This window comes from Euphorbia lathyris, chromosome 1 (assembly GCF_963576675.1).
Source record: "Euphorbia lathyris chromosome 1, ddEupLath1.1, whole genome shotgun sequence".
In the NCBI taxonomy this organism is placed as follows: Eukaryota; Viridiplantae; Streptophyta; class Magnoliopsida; order Malpighiales; family Euphorbiaceae; genus Euphorbia; species Euphorbia lathyris.
This window is the reverse complement of record NC_088910.1, coordinates 71,949,197-71,959,780: the sequence shown is the minus strand read 5'-3', so window position 1 is coordinate 71,959,780 and position 10,584 is coordinate 71,949,197.

Sequence of the window (10,584 nt, the reverse complement as noted above, 5' to 3'; positions counted from 1 at the left end):
TGCATAAACTGATCAATCAAAGGTCCTAGATCCCTAATCATATAATCACTTTCATCCCCATCCCAAATTGGATGGGAATCAGTTCATAGACAAACCAATCATAGCAAAAGGACAATAGGAACAATGGAAAAAGCTTCAATTAAATATAATCGCAAAAGATAAAAGGGAAAGAGAGAAATCTAGAACCCGTTTTGCCTATTCCAATTACAGAAATAGAAGATGAGGAACTTCTCCCATCAATTGTTCTTGAAAGAAATAAAGACTAAAAATAAACTTAATCTAGAAAGCAGGAAATCTAATCTAAAAATATAAATCTACATTGTGGAGGAGAGAAAGCCCTAGCGGCTCTCTGATTTATTGAATGGCTAATCCCTCCCCCCCCCCCCCAAGGATTAGGATTAGCTCCCTATTTATAGAGTTAGGGAGGAAACCCTAATGCCTCAAGGGTAAAAAGGACATTTACAAAGTGTTTTTAATGGGCTTTAGGGCCCGATCCGCACATTTCAGCAAGGGGGAAGGCGCTGGTGCGCCTTTCCCCGCCTCGTCTCGTCGAGATAAGGAGTGTCTCGATGAGACGAGGGCCTGTCTCGACGAGACGAGGGCCTATCTCGACGAGACGAGGGCCTGTCTCGACGAGACAGGTCCTAAATGGGGCAATTTTGCTCCGACTTTTATCCATTTAGGTCCATGGGCTTCTGAAAAATGCTCTAATGGTCCCTGATGAATCCCAAAAGTGCTCTGATGGTCCCTGAATAATCCTGAAATGCTCCAATAGGCTTGGGTCTGGTTTGGAAATGCTCAAATAGGCCTAAAAACACCTGAAACACAGAAAATGCCAAAAAAACGGAAATTACTAATTCTAACTAAAAGATAACAAAACGATTATGAATTGAAAGGAAATAAAGCAAAAACGAGCTAAAATGATCCTAAAAACCCTATACAAATGGGAGCTATCACATATCCAACAAATGTCCCATCAACGCTTGAGCCATGACAACACTATACTGAGCCTTCATTAGAAGTGCATCTCTCATCTTACTGACTCAATGTCTTGGCACACTAAAGCGTTCCAATTCATTATCAGTAACATGAGTGCAACTAGTGTTGTGCCGTCAGAACAAATGGCTTCTGGATTGTCTCTGTTCAATGGACTCTCCGCAAGTTCAAGTGAGCTCAAAAAGTTTTCAACTCAACTTTCCAAAAGCAGCGTTGCTGGACAATCTCTCCCTTCTTCTTCACAACCCAATACTGATGCTAGCAAAAAAGGGGGAGAAAGAAAAAGGCAAAACCAATGAAGAACAAAGGACTACTCATCCTAATACTCAACAAGTCAAACATCAGTCTTCTTCCTCAGGTTCCAAACAACCAGTAGACTCTGAGAAAAAGAAACAACATCAACAACAGCCAAGAAAATCCAAAACCGTTCAATGCAACATTAAGAAATAGATAGACTCCTTAGATAGCTAGATAGCTTCTTTGATCTTCTAGTTTCTTTTTTTTAAGTGTATAACTGTTGATGTGCTTGTCTACTGTGTTGATTATCTATTGAACGTACCTTTCATCTCTATATTGTGTTGATTATGCTTCTATCTGACTGCCTTTATTATAAATAAAGCATTCATTATAAATATCTTGACTTGCTTATAATGTCTAACACTTAAAAGATATTGAACAAATAACTCAACCTAAGAACATAATAAAATTCATTCAAGTATAATCCACTGAGTACTTTAACTCAGTGTCCTTGACAACTCAAATTCATTCTCAACTCTGACACCTGATCATGCCTAATTAATAGAATAAATTTTTTTACAAGTATCAGGACTGAGTGAAATGAACATGTTCTTAAACTGACCTGCTTCTGACCTAGAACTCAGCCTTGAAATTTAAAAACCTTAAAAGCAAAGCTAAGTCAGTAGGCCAACCCTTATGAGGGAGAACTCAAAAGCAAAAGTAAGGTCAGCAATCATGGGGGAGGTTTATGCTGTGTTATAAGTTTCATATTTTTGCCAACATCAAAATGGGGGAATTTGTTGAAACACATTTCCACAATGATTTTGATTTGACAAATCTATTTAAATTAGAATTAAATCTCTAAGATAAAATTCTAACACATTAAATTTAAGTGCTTTGATTTATTTGTTACTAATGTGTTTGTTGGGTATTGTTTGGAGTATTTAAATTATACAAGTGTGAAAGACATTAAGATAAAGCCCAAAGCCCAATAAGCAAGGTTAAGGCCCAAGCTAAGTCAAAACAAATCAAAGGCTTGTGATTCAACTCAGCCCAGCAAGTAGAAGGATCCAGAAGATTGGCTAACTCCTTCACAACAAAGCCGCTGGGTTCAACGGACAACACAGACAAAGCAAGAGCTGACTCAATAAACTTGGGGACAATGCTAATCCAAATAAGGAAAGGTTCAGACGCAATAGAGCAGCTGTGTAGGAATCTTTGCCGAAAATGGAGAGACAACTTGACGCTTACTGACCAAAAGCAACTGAAGAACTGATCAACGCAGAAAAGACTACGTTCTCATTAGCCATGACACTGAGCACTGAGGAACGAAAGGGACAGCAGAGTCATTTCCCTCCAATGGTTATTTCGAAATTTGAAATGACCGATGGGTCAAGTGTCACTATAAATAGGCTTCTCATTTGCTTTAATCGAAGCAGTTCTTCAACAAGTCGAAACGCTGACCAAATTCTTCCTTGAAGTTCTCTGCAAAAGCAAAGCAAAGCAAAGCAATCTTACACTAACTCTCTCTTTTTGTGTAAAAGATTAAGTGTTTAGATCTTTCAAAGTGTTTTTTGTTATTAGAACAAAAACCTTATCAATTATCAAATTGTTAGGAGACTCTGAGTTGCTCGGTATTTAGCACTCAAAGGTATATAGTGTTGAGTATAGAATATAGAGGACGGTACTCTGTATACTCGTTGACTATTGTAAGGGGTTTATGCTCTACCCAAAAGGGCTCAGTAGTGTATTAAAGCTCGGAAGGATTCCTGGGATTGGATGTAGACAGGAGGCCGAACCAGGATAAAACTACTGAGTAACCTTTTCTATCCCTTAACTCCTTTATCTGCTTGCTTTCTATTTTGTCTAAGTAAACACTTAACTGAACAAATACTGAGTTGTATGATTTGGTGCTGAGTTTAGGAATAGACTTCCAACTGCTACTTCCTGACTCAACGTTGGAAACAACCTTAGTTATTGATCAACTAAAGCTGCCTCTGACCTTACCCAATATCATTGTGCTAAGAACAAAGTGAAAAAATTTGACTCATAACTCAAACAAGTCAGCCCAAAAAAAGAAAAATTTCTAAATAGTTCCTTAACCTCCCCCCCCCCCCCCCCTCTTAGGAACTTATTCTTAACTCACAAGGGACCAACATGATCGACCTTGGTTGAAGTGTATTGGTTTTGGTGAGGGTAAATTGATTTTGCAGGAAATTCATGAAGGAATTTATGGTGCCCACGAAGGTAGAGATGCTCTAGCAAGAAAATCGCAATTACAAGGTTTCTACTGGCCTAAAATGGCTTTACATGCTGCGGAACTAGTAAGAAAGTGTGTGGAATGTCAACAATTTGCACCAATTATTCGGTCACCAGCCACGACCATGAGGGTTATTCAACTAACTTGGCCCTTTGCCACGTTGGGTATTGATATTGTGGCACTACGCCAAATAGCCTCTAAGACGACGGTTAAAAACCGTAACCGTCGTCCCACAAGATATAAATCTGTCATGGGGCTTGTTGTCGTATGTTGCACCTTCAGACGACGGTTAGGTTCTGTCATGTGAAGATACGACACATGACATTATCCTAGTTGCGTACTGTCATATTAATCTTGTTACGATGCAACTTTTTTTATTATTAACGTCACCTTTAATGTCATCAGATGACATACTAATAATTAAAAAGGTCAAGTAGATATATGGGAAATTGGCATATTGGTATTCGTGATGACAGTTTTTATAATAATTTATATCGTTGTAGCTTGTTTCAGATGACATAGGTCTTAATTAATCATGTCAATAGATTTATTTTCAGATAACAGGTTCGTTTATTTTAATGTCTTTTTTATTGTTGTTTAGATGACATTTTTTTAAACGTAATGTCACTCTTTGTCTTCTTCTTCGAATAAATCTGGTAATGAAACATAATCAAATGAACAAGAATTTCTGTATATCAATGATTTTAAATTTATTAGAAACTAATGCTCATAATCTATTTACATTTGAACTAGACAAATTTCTGAATGTAATTAATATAAGGTAAAAACAATAAGCAATACATCTCCAAATCTGTCAATCTTTCAAAAGGCGTGGTGTTGGAAGCAAAATCCAACTTGATCTGCATATCTAAGTCATTATTAGGCCTAGAATCCCCAAGTCTTGATATCTGCAAAACCAAATGATGCTCATTAATTACGTACCGCATACAGAGAGACCTAATAACTCTCATTTACCCTTTTCCCTTCCTAGACCTTTCACTTACCCACCCACAGTATAAATATGAAGCTTTTAAATTCTCAAGAGTCCACAACCCAACACTATACTTACTCTAGTTATATCGATCATGGATAAACGTACGAGGGACCTCCATTTACGTGTTGAGTCGCAGATTTCCCTACTCCGGCATGAGTCACCCAGGTGGCTTCTCAATATTACAGATATATGTATCTTACTCACCCAGTTGTGCATTGTTCTTCCTTCTCAATTTCTGCTAACTCATGTACGCTTGCTGCTATATATGCAGGTCATCACCATCGGTAATGGTCTGTCGTGATGAAGGGCCCTGCAAACACCCCTTATGAAGGAGGTGTATTCATAGTCCATATGTGTTGAAACACCTTTCCACATAATTTTGATTTGACAAAATTGTTTAAGAGTAATTAAAAATATTCTAAACACACTAAGTTTAAATGCTTTGATTTATTCTACTAATGTGTTTGTTCAATGTTGAGTTAAATTGTTTATAAGACATAAAGATTAAAAGGCCCAAAGCCCAATACGGAAGTCAAAGCCCAAGTCAAACAGTTCAAGGCAACTCGGCCTGCGTATGTCAAAACGCAGTCATTATGTACAAAACGCAGCTCAGCGGAAGAAGGATCTAGAAGACCTTCGTTGAACAACTTCAGGACGAAGCTGCTGAGTTGAATCGACAAAGAGTACAAGACAGCAGCTGAGCAAGAACAACTTCCAGACAAAGTGTTTCCACTTTGGGTAAAGTTCAGAAGACACAGAACGTTGTCTAGTTGACCTTACCATAAATGGAAAGACATTCTGCCGAGCTGACTAAAAGCTGCTCAACACTGACCGAGGAAAAAAGATACTCAAATCTGATTGGCCGAGACCTCTGAGCAAAACTGAGTGACAACGACAGGAAGCCGTTTCTCTCCAACGGTTATTTCGAAATTCGAAATGACCGATGTCTCAGACGTCTCTATAAATAGAGCCCTTCAGTTGCTTCATTCGACACAGAACTTGATCAAGTCATTACGCTGACCAAAATTCTACTCAAAGTTCTGCAAGAAAAAGCAAAGCAAATTCTTACACCAAATTTCATATCTTTTGTGTAAAAGTCTAGAGTGATTATTCAATCATCTAAGGTGTCTTAGCAATTGTTGTTTAGGACAAATCTTTATCATTTCTAGAGATTAGAAATGAGAGGCTGAGTACTCAGTTATAGTACTCAGCGAGAGATTAGGAGTGAGTAGAGGTATAGAGGAATGTACTCTTGTTATACTCAGCTTCTAAGATTGTAAAAGGTTTGATGCTCTACCATTAAAGAGCTCAGTAGAGAATTCGAAATCTCGGAACGTGTTCCGGGGACAGGATGTAGGCTTGGAGGCCGAACCTGGATAAATCTGCTGAGTAATATCTTTCTAACCTTAAACTCCTTAATATATATATTGCTTGCTTAAACAAAACTGACCAAGTAAAGAGGTCAAGCTGAGTTGTGTGTATTGAGTATCTGAGTTCAGGAATAGACTCAAAGTGCTATCTCCTGACTCAACGAAAGAAGCTGACTTAGTCACCAGTTGACTAAGCTAGTGTCTTATTGACTCGGCGCGCTGTGTAATCTTTTTAAAGGAAAAAGAAGTCAGCCTTAATGTACTTAAATTTTAAAATAGTTCCTATCCCCCCCCTTGGAACTAACTTGTTACGTTGTAAGGGACCAACAAGTGGTATCAGAGCTTAAAAGCTCACTGTTAAAGGTTTAACTACCTTGAGCTGATCCCCACTATGGCTGAAAACAGCACTCGGTTTCTCCCAGGAAACCAGACAACTCAGATCTTACCTGAGGGGCTGTCCATTACTCGGCCTCCCCTATTCTTCGGGTCTAACTACACCTTCTGGAAGAATAGGATGAAAAACTTTATTCAGGCAACAAACATGAGTGCATGGCTTTCAATAGTCCAAGGCCCGTTTGTTCCTGTTGAAGTTGTGGCTGGCCAAATAGTTGTCAAAGCTGAGGCCAAATGGACAGAGGATGATCTCAAGAAGCTACAAAATCACGCTTCGGCTATAAATATGCTTCACTGTGCGCTTGATGCTGCAAAATATAATAAGATATCAGGTTGTAAGTCGGCGCAAGAGATCTAGAAGAAGCTGGAAGTCACCTACGAAGGAACCAACAAAGTAAAGGAGTCCAAGGTGAACCAACAGATGAGACTGTACGAGCTGTTCGAAATGAACGATGATGAAGGAATATCTGACATGAATGCAAGGTTTACAAACATCATTAATGAGCTCAAGAGACTTGGGAAGATCTTCACTGAGGAAGAACAAGTCAAGAAGATTCTTAGGAGTCTTCCTAAAAACTGGCAAGCAAAGAAGACTGCTGTTGAGGAAGCTCAAGACTTAACTACCTACAAATATGATGAACTCATCGGCTCATTGCTGACCCATGAGATCTCAATGAAGAATTTCGAGATGAAGGAAAAGTCTGAAGACAAGAAGCAAAAATCTCTTGTCATGAAAGCTGACTCCACTGATGGGAGCTCAACAGATGATGAAGAGATGGCTATGTTCACAAGGAAGATGAAAAGGCTGTTCAGAAAGAATGCCAAATATTCTAAGAAGCCTTACAGAAAGTTTGATAAGTATAAAGCTGAGTCCAGCGACAGCAAATACAAGAAGGACAACTCAAAGCCCATTACATGCTTTGAATGTCATCAAACTGGCCATATCAAGTCAAGCTGCCCCACGCTAAGGAAAGAAAGGAAGAACGGTAAAAAGGCAATGGTGGCAACATGGAGCGACAGTGATGAGTCTTCATCATCAGAAGATGATGCCACTGAGTTAGCAAAGATCTGTTTTATGGCTGACGAACTTGCTGAGCCGTGCGTCTTTGAGCATGCTGACCCCTCCATTGCATCTGACGATGAGGAGCAATCAAATGAGGTAATATCACTTCCCCAGCTCAGAAATGAAATGGTAAATGCCCTGAGTGACCTCTACACACTTGTCAAAAAGTGTAATAAGAAAGTTAGAGAAGAGGTCAAGCTGAGTGACCTCAGATTCCTTCTTCAGGACAACTCAACTTTGCATGATAACATGGAGATCATACATAAGTCTGTCTCTGAAGTCCAATCAGATTCTAAGAAACTGAGAAAGGACGTCACAACTATCCAGAACCAACTAAAGGTTCCAAACAAAAGAAATATTCCTCTGAATACTCAGTACCGAGGTACTGGTCAGCAGAGATGGAATCCCCAGCGGAATGTCCAGTGTGACTTCTGTGGGAAGAAAGGACACACCACAAAGGTGTGTTGGCACGCTCAGCACTGGGGTGCTGACCAGTTAGTGAGAAATCCTAAACGGAAGGTCAGCTGTGACTTCTGTGGAAAGAATGGCCATACTGTCCAAGTATGCCGCCATAAAATTAAATATGATGCTTTACCTGTTGAACCTAACAAGCAAGGACCCAAAAAGAATTGGGTACCTAAGAGTAACTAGTTACATTGCAGGTAAGCCTGAGATGTCCCGAGAAGTCAAAGATGTGGTATATTGACAGCGCATGCTCAAGGCATATGACTGGTGATGAAACTCAGTTCATCACATTCGAGCGTAAACGAGGAGGAAGCATAAATTTTGGAGACAACAAAAAGGGTAAGATAGTAGGGTCAGGAACCGTTGGAGGTAATCCTACTATTGAGTCAGTCTCCCTAGTCAGCGGACTCAAATATAACTTACTCAGCGTAGCTCAGCTATGTGATAATGGGAGAAAAGTTATATTTGATGACACTGGATGTAAAATATATGAGGGTAAAACTAATGAGTTAATTTTAACTGCCCCTCGCATTGATAATGTCTTCATGCTGAACTTGGAGAAAAAGTTTTCAAAAACTGTATGCTTAGTTTCAAAGGAAGAAAATTCCTGGCTATGGCACAGGAGACTTGGTCATGTAAGCATGGACCTCCTGGCCAAATTAGCAAGAAAGCAATTGGTTGAGGGACTGCCAGAACTTAAATTTGAAAAAGATCAACTATGCCACGCTTGCCAAGCTGGAAAACAAACCAAACAATCTTTTTCATAGTAAAAATATTGTCTCAACTAAGCGTTCGTTAGAGTTACTACACTTGGATCTCTTCGATCCAGTCCAGCCGCTGAGTTTGGGTGGAAGAAGATTTTCCTTGGTCATTGTAGATGACTTCTCTCGGTACACTTGGGTCATCTTGCTGAGTAGCAAGGATGAGACCTTTGAGACATTTTCAAATTTGGTTAGAAAACTTGAAAATGATAAAGACCTAAAATTGGCTCACATTCGAAGTGATAATGGTGGAGAATTCAAAAACCAACAGTTTGTTGAATTCTGTGAAACCAGCGGCATTGACCATAATTTTTCTGCTCCTAGGACGCCTCAACAAAATGGGGTTGTTGAAAGGAAGAACAGAACCTTGGTTGAAATAGCCAGGACAATGCTGAGTGAGCATAGGCTTCCAAAGTACTTTTGGGGAGAAGCTGTTAACACAGCGTGCTATATTCTTAATAGGGCTCTTGTTAGACCTATACTAAGGAAAACCCCCTACGAACTTTGGAAAGGACGAAAGCCCAACATTGGATACTTTCGTGCCTTTGGCTGTAAATGTTTTATTTTAAACACCAAAGATAGCCTAGCTAAATTTGACTCAAAAGCTGATGAAGCTATCTTTTTAGGCTACTCAACAAACAGCAAAGCATACAGAGTTTTTAATAAACGAACTCAAGTTTTAGAAGAGTCAGTACATGTTGAGTTCGACGAAACTAACCCTGCAGGAAGATATCTGCCACTGACCGAGGATGGTCCACACTCAGTACCCGCTGATCAAAATACAGCCGCTGAGTCATTCCCTCAAGGGCTGACCAAAGGTAAAAGTGAACCAAATATAGTTTTCACTGACCAGTCTTCACCTGCAGAGATTATTGAAACACAGACAGCACAAGACATAAATCTACCAAAGGAGATAAGGATTCCAAGAGGGCACTCAGAGAGTGCAATCCTTGATGCCGCTGAGAATACCCTGATGACAAGAAATCAACTCAAGAGATACCTCAGCAACGTGGCCTTCGTCTCAGTTCAGGAACCAAAGAATTTCGCTGAAGCTGAGTACGACGAGTTCTGCATGATCGCAATGCAAGAGGAGCTTGATCAATTCAGAAGGAATGATGTATGGGAGTTGGTGCCTCATCCAAAGAGTCAGAAGACTATTGGAACAAGATGGGTCTTCCGAAACAAGCTGGATGAACAAGGGAACGTGGTCAGAAACAAAGCAAGACTTGTAGCTCAGGGCTACAGTAAGCAAGAAGGTATTGACTACGGTGAGACCTTTGCACCAGTGGCAAGGCTAGAGGCAATTAGAATTTTATGTGCATATGCATCTTACATGAACTTTAAATTATTCCAAATGGATATTAAGGGTGCATTTCTTAATGGAGTTATAAACGAGGAAGTTTATGTTAATCAGCCTCTAGGGTTTGAGGATTCTAAATTCCCAAACCACGTTTATAAACTCAAAAAGGCTCTGTACGGCCTCAAGCAAGCACTACGTGCTTGGTATGAGAGGCTGACCAGTTTCCTGCTGACTAGAAACTATGTCAGGGGCAAAGCTGATACAACCTTATTCATTAAGAGAAAGGGTAAAGATACCCTGCTGGCTCAAATATATGTTGATGATATTATTTTCGGTGCTACTAATGAGTCAATGTGCAAGGAATTTAGCAAGCAAATGCAAACTAAGCTTGAAATGTCAATGATGGGAGAACTCAACTTCTTCCTTGGACTTCAAATCAAACAAGGGAAAAATGGCATCTTCATCAGTCAAGCTAAATATGCCAAGGAGATATTGAAGAAATATGATCTTGAAAATTGCAAGCTAATATCCACTCCTATGGGCACTGACACTGTCCTCTGCGCTGACGAGAATGGTAAGTCGGTAGACAGCAAATTGTATCGAGGTATGATAGGCTCTCTACTTTAATTAACAGCAAGTAGACCGGACGTTCAGTTCTCAGTATGCTACTGTGCTAGATATCAATCTAACCCTAAGGAATCTCATTACATAGCTGTAAAAAGAATCCTTAGATATTTGCAAAGCT